This window comes from Lygodium microphyllum, chromosome 9 (genome assembly GCF_053477565.2).
Source record: "Lygodium microphyllum isolate KBCC chromosome 9, Lygodium_microphyllum_v1.1.10, whole genome shotgun sequence".
Lineage (NCBI taxonomy): Eukaryota > Viridiplantae > Streptophyta > Polypodiopsida > Schizaeales > Lygodiaceae > Lygodium > Lygodium microphyllum.
The window spans coordinates 14,800,727-14,812,098 of NC_141143.1; the positions used below are offsets into that span (position 1 = coordinate 14,800,727).

At 43.2% G+C, this 11,372-nt stretch overlaps 1 pseudogene; it reads left to right on the forward strand.

Moving 5' to 3' along the window:
* The first annotated feature begins 1,303 nt into the window (after positions 1-1,303).
* On the forward strand, positions 1,304-1,693 carry LOC148030812 (putative phosphoglucomutase, cytoplasmic 1 pseudogene; annotated as a pseudogene).
* The last annotated feature ends 9,679 nt before the right edge of the window (positions 1,694-11,372 follow it).

The following is an 11,372-nucleotide window of genomic DNA, read 5'->3' on the forward strand; positions in this document are numbered from 1 at the left end:
TTTGCGGCCAATTAGAAGAGTTCGTGGACATGCGATGGATGGATTGCAGGAGCCAATCGACCACTCGCAAGGCCCATCTATACCGTCAATGCCAGAGAAGACAGACAACCTTCCCGACCTGCCTACAATCTTGGAGCCTGAGATGGAGGCAATGATCGATGCATTGATTCCCATGGATGTTGAGACATCTGACCCGCTTAGAGAGGAAGCATCCATACCATTATATGATGGGTGCCGAGTATCTCGGTTGAAGACATTGCTTGCACTCTTAAGTATGCAAGCAAAATACGGTTGGAGCGATACGAGTGTGACTGAGTTATTCAGGTACCTTGCACACAGGCTTCATTGATTTTTTTTTAACAGTATTATTGCAAACATTTGTATTTTTTCAAGGTGTTTTATGAATTTTTTCAGGTTATTGAAATATTATATATTGCCACCTACAAATACCATGCCTGAGTCTCGTGATGATGCACGACATGTTTTACGGAAGCTTGGCATGGACTACAATAACATCCATGCATGTATCAACGACTGCATATTGTTTCGAGATGAATACGAGACTATGGAGACATGTCCAAAGTGTGGTGCTCACAAGTATCGACAGGACTTGCAAGGGCAAACCATCCCTCAAAAAGTTCTCAGACACTTTCCGCTCATCCCCCGCATAAACCACATGTTTCGCACGTCTGCCATGGCAAGCTTGACAACGTGGCATGTGCAGAATAGGTCCACGGATGGAGTTCAACGAATATCAGCGGATTCGCGCGCATGGAGCCACATTGACTCTACCTTTCCAGGCTTTGAGCGAGAGCCAAGGAATCTTCGGCTCGGTCTCGCCATGGATGGTGTGAACCCATTCGATCTGCGCTCGACTTCTTACAGTGTGTGTCCTATAGTACTTGTCAACTACAACATCCCTCCATGGCTTTCTACGAAGAAAGGACATCTCATCCTTAGCTTGCTCGTCTCGAGCCACTACAAAGTAAAAAATATGGACGTGTATCTTCGTCCATTAGTCGATGAGCTTAAGATTTTGTGGGAGGAGGGGGTCACGGTGTCGTGCTGCTGCACATCCAAGTCGTATACACCTCCATTTCTTTTATTGTGCATTTGTGTTATTTTCTGCGTGTGATTCATTGTTTGTGTGAAGCATTTCGATAATCTGCATTCAGTGTACATATTCCCTTAGTGCATGTGTATGATTTTGTTTGGATGCATGATGTGTGTGTATTAGAGAAATATGAAAAACTGATGCCAAAGGATCTTTGTCCTGCTGCTATTTGTTCTAGTTTCGTGTGCAATGACAGTCTTTAAGGTCACCACATGCCACACATCTCGGTATGAAGGTCAAAAACCAGGAACTTCAGGGTTGAGGAAAAAGGTTACTGTTTTCAAGCAACCAAATTATTTACACAACTTTGTGCAAGCAACAATCAATGCACTACCTGCTGAAAAAGTAAAAGGGTCGGCAATTGTTGTCTCTGGTGACGGCCGATACTTTTCGAAAGAAGTGATTCAGATCATAATAAAGATTGCTGTAGCAAATGGTGTGAGCCAAGTGCAGGTTGGGCAAAATGGCGATTTTAATGGTGAAAAAGCTTATGGTGCTTTCATTTTGACTGCAAGTCACAATCCAGGTGGTCCTCATGAGGACTTTGGAATAAAATACAATACTGAAAATGGTTTTTGATTTCGATGGCTAAAAATGATGCTGGGAGGCTCTATTTTCTCCTTGGATATTTTTGGCACTGTGACACGCAGTGAACAAGAAAAAGAAAAACTAAAAACAGAGGAGCTGGGGGGAGAATTCGAATAGGAAAGGGGGAGGGAAGACTAATTCTGGGGAGGCGCCATTCGGTTTTCTGCCCATGGTCACGAGGTCGAAGCAAAGTTCAAACCTTGAGCATCAATGCGGTCCAAGCTGAAGAATTATGTCGCCCCGTAACATCAACCAATTCAGCGCGCTCGATAGACAGTGCTTCACATGACCGATCCCGTTCGTTCCTCCCTTCCTTTAACCACAGATCTGCCTGTATGGTGTTGGCCGATCCTCCCCTCTGCAGCCTGAAGATACTCGTTCAATAACATGGTCGTGGGCAATCCGTCACACCCGATTTCCTGTTGCAAAACTCCGAGCCTGCCAGACGCAAGAACAATTTCGTAACGGATCTGAAGAAGAACATGGACGAATGAAAAACCATTGTGGAATCTTTGGATTTGGAGCCAGGCCGTGAATTCACAACCGTCAATGAGCCATGGAAGGCTCGATGGACAACCAGAGGAAGCTTCTGAAAGGGGAAATAGTAGAGGTCCGGCAGGAAGATTTGGCATCCGTGGCTCTTGGCACTCTGGAGTGGTAGTACAGGTCAAGAATCGGCGCAGAGTTGTGGAATAAGATGAATTATTCACAATTGATCAGTGCAAGAAACTAATAGAGACAATTCTGCTCCCTGAAGTTCTGCAGGTTGAACCATGATCAAGGGAAAGGCCACAAGTATTCTAATAAGCACAAGCAGCGTCTTGCTCCTCTTCTAGCCAAAGCGCAGCAGAGAGTCAAGGACGTAAGCTTATTTTTGAAGCATTCTGCATGCTTGCGACATGAAGATAGGCAGCGCAATAAGTACCGGAGCGTCTTCTGCTGCGAGGACATATTCGAACTGGACAGTGTGTACGCATGCTCAAATGCAATCAGGTACCTTGCAAGCGCAACACATCTAGACAAAATCAAGAAATTTTGGACCAAAGCTCGTGAAGTACTGCAACGTGAAGATGATTTGAATGAGATTGTACAGCTTGTAGGTAAAGATGCCCTCGCTGAGACAAATAAGATAACCTTAGAGGTTGCCAAACTTCTTCGTGAAGATTATTTGGCACAGAATGCCTTTACCCTCTATGATAGGTTCTGCGCATTTTACAAATCTGTTTGGATGATGTGAAACATCATACATTTCAACACACTTGCAAATCAGGCTGTAGAAAGAAGGAGCTGAAGTTTGTGAAGAATGGATGATGTCTATGATAAGAGGCAGAAATGCAGGATTTATGAAAATGTTTTGTACCAATGCTGAATATCCTCTGCTTGGTCATTTTTGTTGCTCCTAATATGAGACAAACAGTGGCTATGGGTGTCTTCAAGAGGTTATGCTAGAAAACAGGGAATGACTATTCTTATGCATAAACAATCCCAATTGAGAACCCTTGATGCTCAAAAACAGGAGTTGGATTGCTGAAAGTTTCTGTTGGTCTGATGTACCTGCTGTTGTGATCTGAATTTGATAGAAAATCTCTGAAAGCATCTGAAATCAGATGTGTGGAACAACAGAAGGTTCACTGCACTAAAGGACATGCTTGATTGGATTATAAGTTAATGCTCATTATTCCGTTCAAAGTAAATGACATCATACATCTGAATGTAAACAGTTTAAGAGATACTTCCACTTAGATGCAATGCTGACTAAGAGAAACTTCAGATTTTTCTGTACATGAGTTTCCTGTAACTCATTTGACAAGAAATATAGTGAACTTTGGTATCAAATATTTGAGTTTTTCTTGTTAGCCTCATTTTCTTGCTGTATCTTGAACCCCGTGTTCTGCAGCCTTTGCGTGAACTCTACGATAACGGTGCAAGATATGAGGAGGCGCGATGGTCGGCGGTCAGCCAACATTCGAGCCATTCTCATGTGGACGATGCATGACTTTCCGGGATTGGGAGAGTGCTCAGGTGAGCAGACCTTTGTTCTCGCTGGTAATATCTATATTTTATTTCATTCAATCAAGTATTCACTAGGTCGTGGATCGCCTTGCAGGTCTGGTTACCTCAGGTTATCATGCATGTCCATTGTGTGGGCCACAGTTAGACTCCCGAAGGTCACGAACTATGAAGAAGATGGTATATCAAGGACACGCCGCTTTCTTGCCGGAGGATCATGAACTCAGGGAAGGTTTTCTTGGACGACCTCCAGCACGTATGAACGCTGCAAGCTGGTACGAGCTGAAAATGGTAAACCCGGAATCACATCCAAATGGAATGCGACGGTTCTCAGTTTTCTACGAGTTGCCATATTGGACCCACTTACAGGTCAACCACTTGTTGGATCCCATGCATATTTTCAAAAATGTGGGCAGCTTGCTATGGGACCACATCACAGGAAAGAGAGACACTATAGGGTCACGAATGGATTTAAAGGAGGTAGGTAAGATGGAGGCGCTTTGGCCGCAGTCGAGTGCTGAAGGGGGAGTGCAGCTTCCTCGCGCCCCTGGGTTTTGTCTACCAAAGAAGAGCGCATTGTGAAGCAAGTAATCAAGTCTATCCGCACTCCGACGGGTATGATGCGTTCTCTCAGGTCCGCATTTTCTAAAGATGACCAAATATCTGGGCTAAAATCCCATGATTGGCATAAGATATGTTAGGTTTGTGAACAGAATGGATTTTAATTAGCGTGGACATTTTGAAATTTGAAAAGTGACCATTATTCTTAATGCTTTCTCATTTGTGGCAGTTTGTCCTACCGATCGCGATCGCGGGATGCCTAACTCCAGAAATTCGCGGGGCCATTTACAAGTTGTCGACTTTGGTGCAATGGATCTCACAGAAAGAGATTAAGACGTCCTCTATTGAATCCGCAAGGCGGGGAGCAGTTGAGACGGTCTGTCTCTTTGAGAAATACCTGCCCACTAGCATGCTCACGATACAACTTCACCTTCTTGTGCATCTTGTGGACGAAGTGGAGATTGCTGGACCTGTCCATACGCGATGGATGTTCTTCCTGGAGCGCTTCATGAAAACCCTGAAAGGCTTTGTGCGACAACAAGCTCGTCCGGAAGGTAGCATGGCGGAAGGTTGGTTGGTGTCAGAGGCGTTAGTGCATATCTCACAATGGCTACCAACGGTGGAACCAGACAATGAAATGCTATGGACGCTGAAGGACGATGATAGGCTGACTGGAGATGTGGTGGTTGGAAATGGGGTAGAAAAAATAATGGATGCCTCAATGGAAGAGAAGGTGAATCACTTTTTTGTTGCACCATGCCTCCATGGAGACGTGGCTCGCCAAGTACCAGATTGCAAGGCAAGATCGAGAGGAAGCGCGAGCTAAATTCCGATGTAGTACGCGTCACCGACCGATTCGATATCTCGAAGGCATGGAGGAGATGCCACGGTTTATGTCAACACGATGGTTGCATGGAGCCTTGACCGCAGCATCCAGCGAAGGGACAGAGGTCTCAATGGAGGAGTGGGAGTTCTCGAGGGGATGTAGTCCAAAGGTAATGAGGGGTTTAGAATGTGTCATATCTAAATTTGCTTGCTACATCTAATTTGAGTGTTTCAATGTGCAGTACGAAATATATTGCAGCGTGGTCGCGCAGACGGCATTTTCGGGTGGAGCGTATTGACAAAATGCACTCCAAAATGGACTGTGGTGTCATGGCAAGGTTTGAGCAAGAGAGCCGGCGACGAGCAACGGATCCGAACACGGTTGTGGATGAGATGGAGTATTTTGGGAACTTGCAAATTATTATTACGGTGGATTACCGTAGCTTCTCCATGATACTATTCGATGTGCAGTGGTTCAAAGTGGTACTTGGAGGAGTGGAGCAACAGTTCGACGAGGTCCATCTGGATTTCTCGAAATAGATTCCGAAAAAAAATGGATGGATTTGCGCGACACCTTTGTGTTGCCGGCCCATTGTGAACAGGTACAAATAGTCATTTGCTTGCTAATTGTAATACGACATGGTTTATGTCACAATGGTTTGAACTCGCTTTGTAAGTGTTTGTGAACAGGTAATCTTCTATCCAAACCCCCGACAACCTCGATGGTGGTATGTTATACCTTCAACTCCTCGAGGTGCGAGAGTATATGATCAAAGTGATGTTCCAGGCATAGATGAAGAAAATATGCAAATAGAGGGATCGATATTACAAGGGGTGGAGGCCACCGCAAGCTTGGAGCCCGCATCGGCTAACAATGATGGAAATACAAAAGTCGTAGAATTTTTTGAGAACGAGGCAGACTCGTTCTTTTGTGGTGACATGTTTATCGACCTTCCAGTGTATGCAGAGTTGTGTCAGGAGATTAACATGGGACCATAGAATACTTCATTCTTGGAGAATTGTATTACTCAATTCGTTGTTTAGATCTTCCATAAAGGTAGATAAGATATGCATTTTAAGAGGGATTTTTCAAAAATGATTTATATTAATGTGCTTTGTATAGTTTAAATTGATTATTCTAACATCATTTTTTATCTGTGCAGGTATCGACATTTTCAGGATGAGTCGAGGGATGAGCGATGAGGAGTTTCAGGACATGATGGCACGCATGCCTCCAGATCAGCTCGCGAGATTCAGAGAGATGGCAGATCAGGAGCTGTCTCGTTCTTCGTCAGGGCGCTTTGCTAAATCAGCTTCAGCTAGATCAGCTTCAACGCGATCAGATGCTTCAGCTTCGAGCAGACGATCTCGACGCTCGCGACTTGGGCCAGAGGGAGGGACTGCGACTGCAGGAGGATCAGGGGGGGTGCTGCTGTGGAGACACGGACGTGGTGTCTCCGTCTTGTCATTCAGCTGGAGCTGCGTCACCTCCAGGATTTGTCACACCTGTGGGGACGTCCACTCCAGTTACTCCGGCTTTTGCGCAGCCGTCGGCAGATGGCACGCCTTTTGGTGGCACTCCTTTTGGTGGCACCCCCTTTGGTGGCACCCCTTTGAGTGGCACTCCGGGAGAGGGTACCCCCGTCGGTACACCGGATGTACAGGGGTCTCCTGGATATGCCCAGGAGCATGGACGGAGATGGGAGAGGGCCCATCTTAGGCAGACTCCTAGGGGTTATGGATACCTAGTGGATAGCAGGTCAGGAGCCATCATCATGAATGATGAGGGGAGGAGGGTGATGGCTCGCATGAGGGAGTTGTGCCAACAAGTTTTTCGGCACAACGTCCTGGATCATTGGAGGAACATACCGGAGGGGAGCAAGGACTACATAGTAGCATCCTTGCACGAGGAGTTCCCGGTGCCAGCCGCAGTGGATAGATTCTCTACGGGCTGGATGATGGATTGCATGCGTGCATACATGTCACATAGACGATCCGACGCATGCAAGGCAATCAAGAGTGGGGCTCCAAAGCCCGAGTGGTTAGATGCAGACGACTGGCGCCGACTGAGGGAGGAGGCTACAAATTCGCCAGGATGTTGGAGTCAGTAGCGGGAGGCAGCGAGGGCACGAATCGAGGCCGGATTGGTGCATCATCTTGGGAGTGGCGGCCACCACAGGACATATTTGGAGGACTTTGTAAGTTTCTCTTTTGTTTTGCTTATTTGTTTTTTTGAGATATTCTTTGTACTAACAATCATGTTTCTAACAATTAGCATTTTGTTTTCTTTGCAGCACTCCGTTACTAATGGCGATCCGCAAGGCCTTGAGACTCGATATGCAGAGAGGCACGGTTTCAGGGTATTGATCGACCGATTGTATAGACGCGGCGGCCCTGTAAGTCACTCATCTTTCTTGTCCGTAGTTACCATGAGATATTTGAATGCATTATTGTATGTGGATTAATATGTTGTTTCTTTTTCTGCAGAATCCGTTTGATGCTCCTTTGCAGCGGGACGAGCTTTCAGGGGAATTGGATTTGTAGCTCGCCCTTGGATCCTTAGAGCTCACACACCTTTAGTTTTTAGTCGCCCGATATATGTAGACATTTTCTATGTATTAGTGATATCGTTTCATGATTGTACCAATCGCATTTTATGCGATCATGTATTTATTTCATGTATCAGTTTTATGATTTCAGTATACATTCTTTTTGTTTGCAAACGCTTTGTATGCAGCAGTGCAGAAACTATTTTGCATGGCTCTCATACAGCACACAGCCACAAATTTTTTTTTCTCTGTTACTGTCGCTATTTGCGTCGCAAATTTACTGCAGGCATCGTTATTGGCGTCGCTATGAGCATCGCAAATTTTCTGCAACCGTCGCTATATGTGTCGCTAAATGCGACGCATATAGCGACGTGCGACGCATATAGCGATGCATATAGTGACGATTCTATGGTATCATCAATAACGACGCTTTTTGCGACGACGGGGGAAAATTTTGTTGTTTGTATTTTCGTTGCTTTAAACGTCGCTATAAGGTCTATATCTTGTAGTGTCTCTCTCTCTCTCTCTCTCACTCAAAGCCTTGAAACTAAAAATGGGCTCTCTTCCCCCTTTCTTAAGGTTTTAGACCCCCTCTCTAACACTCTTGGATGCCTTTTTCTCTTCTTTCTAGGATTACAACCCCGTTTTCCTTTGATTTAGGCCTACTGTTATACAAAACCCTACTGTAGTTTTCTTTCTCTTCCTCTATTTTTTCCTATCGAAATGCCTACAAATGCCTACAAATCACAAGAAAATGCTAATGCTAATCAAACCAACTCATCCAAACTTCAAAAATTCAAAATATTTACTTGTAACAAAGATCAAATGCCCTTTCTTCCTACCTATCTACCTCAAGCACCACTTTGGGAAAAACCCTCCAATGCTCGATTCCGAGCACGCAAGCACTCCAGACTCAAATCGGTTGTGGTCTTAGAAATGGAACCAAAATCTAGGAGCCTTCTCATGACCCTAAGACCCATGGACCGCTTATTGCTCAAGTGCTTCAGGTCGAATGCCAATGGCTACCTCTCACATAGATATACACATTTTGAAGCCTACGAGTGTAGTGAGCTTACCTTGATACCCGATCAAGTATCCCTCTCTCTCAAGTACACCGTTAGCTCCATGATCCGAGATGCGAGCTCAAGCAATCGCAATCCTCCACCTCCAACTCCATGCTCCATAGCCGCATGTATGAGACAAGAGAAGAGAAGAGAAGAGAATAAGAGGGGAGAAGATGGAGAGCTTCTCTGCCACGGTCCCTCACCCTCACATACTCACTCCCTCACACTTTAACACTCCCTCTCTCAAGCACAAGCACAAGAAAGCAAGAAGAAGAAGAGAAGAGAAGAAGAAGAGGAGGAGAGTCACTTTTTTCACACACCACGAATGAGCTTCTCTATTAACTTTTTGACTTTTATACATATCCTTATCCCTTTGGGCACCCATCCCCTTTTTTGCATGACTGGCCATCTTGCCAAGGTCCTCTTTTCTTATTCCCTTCTATTTGCATTATGCCTTCACCTATGCCTGTCTATCCTTTATTACTTGCACAGGAGGGAGTATGGCTCTCTTTTACAAAAATTTGGGGGCATCTTTACATTTTTAAATGCGCCTTTGCCTTTGTCTTGACTTTTAAGGTTGCTCGTGTGCTTTTGGCATTTCCTCCTCTTATCCTTTTGTTGGGCCACCTCCTAGTTTCTTTCTTTTTCTCTATCTTGCACTAGGGTTAATAGAACTCGATCAAGTATAGAGGTAAGCTCACTACACTGGTAGCTGTGAGAGCACGCATGGCTAGGTGAGAGGTAGCCGTAGAATTTGGCTTGAAACACTTGAAACAATAAATGGTCAGTTGGTCTTTATTAGGGGAGTTTTGAGGTCTTGAAAATGCCCTGTAAGCGATCCTAGAGAAAGAAAACATTTTAGGAAATAAAATTATTTTTTAGATTTTTAAAAATATTTATATTTTGTTAAGTAAATATTGTCATAATTAAGATCTTAACTCGTCCTCATTAAAGTGAAAACTAATATTCAATTTGAATTTTGTTCGACGTTTGATTACTTCCCTCCATTCTCACTCCCTTCTCTCTTTTCCATCCTTACTAGTTTCTTTTTCATTTTCCTTCTTATTCATAATTTGCATAGTTTTTCAATCCAATCTTCTGATCACATCCTTAACTATGGATTGGTCATCCAATGATCTCTATAGCTCTAGTAAAAGACCTCTCTATCATCTTCATATTGAGTTGGATAGTGAGTATGAACCAATAAGGAAGAGAACAAAACCCATTACTATTACAGAGTCTATGAAATATATACTCACGTTTGAAGAAAAGAAGAATCTTGATTATATCACAAAGATCCTAGCAAAAATAGCACTACGCCTTTCTATAATAGCTTTTCATTGTTGAGGTTCATTGTGGTGATGGTTATAATGGGTTTCTAGGTTATACACTTAACTCGGTTGTAGAAAAAAATATCCTCATATTGGAGAACCATTTTTATCAAAACATAACAACGAGTTGTTTTAGAAGATAGAGGGCTGTCAATAGAGGATTCATTCATTGGAGAAATGCATCAAATCTTATCAACGAAAGAAAACTATTTTAGGCCTTTGAAATCGACAAAAGGCTCTTAAAAATATTGAGAGTCTCAAATGAGGGGGAGGTGGTTGCAGTAAAAGAATCCAAGAAATAATGTATATTTTTTTCACTTAAAAAATATTAAATATGGCTTTGTTTATAATTAATTGTATGGATTTGTGATATTGATTTTGTTTAGGTCTCTTCTTCAACCGAATGCAAGTGAAAGAGATTCTTTAAAAGCATCTCAGTTTTATTATTATCTTCTTTCTTCAGTAGTTTCAAAAGATATTTTGGAGAATAAGAAATTTAAAAAGGCAAAGAAACAATACTTGGAGTCATTTATAAAGAATCATTCTCTGGATAGTGAGTCAGTGTAGAAGACATTAGATAGTATTGGTATAAGTTAAGATGCTTGTATACAAATTTTCCAGATTTTACAATCAAATATGAAGCAAGAACAAGTATGCAATTGTATACTTCCAAGGCCATCTATGGTTAGAACTATTAGACAGAGAGTGAATAACGAAGTGATAGAGATTCTTGGGTGAGTCTTGCCATATCAAGGCTAGCTTCAAGGGCAAGAAAAAGGAATTTACATTTAATGAATTTAACAATATTTTCCTTGGCTTGCCCACCCTACAATGTTTAATGATCAAATTCTATGACTTGTCACTAGAAGAGGCAAAAGGAGTGGCTAGATTTGTGTGTAACAAGCGGGATACACACCGACTAGGGTTTAGACACCCCATCACAATGACCGGGGTATTTAAGGTATAAGAGCCCCAGATTAGGGCAACCAATTATCATTAAGATCACACTCTTCACCTTCATCTCCAACTTCCATGGCTTCCTTCTCCTTTCTCTCCTCTTTTCTCTCTTTCTCTCTCCTCTTCTAGTCTTCTTTCTTCTTTTTCTTATTCTCTTTGTCTCTCCTCAGCTCTCTTTCTCTCTCCCCTCAGATTCTTTTATTTACAAGTGGTATCAAAGCTTCAGGCTTTGGTCCTTTTCCTCTTTCCTGTTTATTTCTTTTCAAATCCCAAAAACTCTATTTACTCAGCTTATAGGTATAGGTACAACAAGAAGGACTGCAGTTAACTCCAGCTTTTTGGAGCAAGCAGGAGCTATGGCTAGAGACTTAGA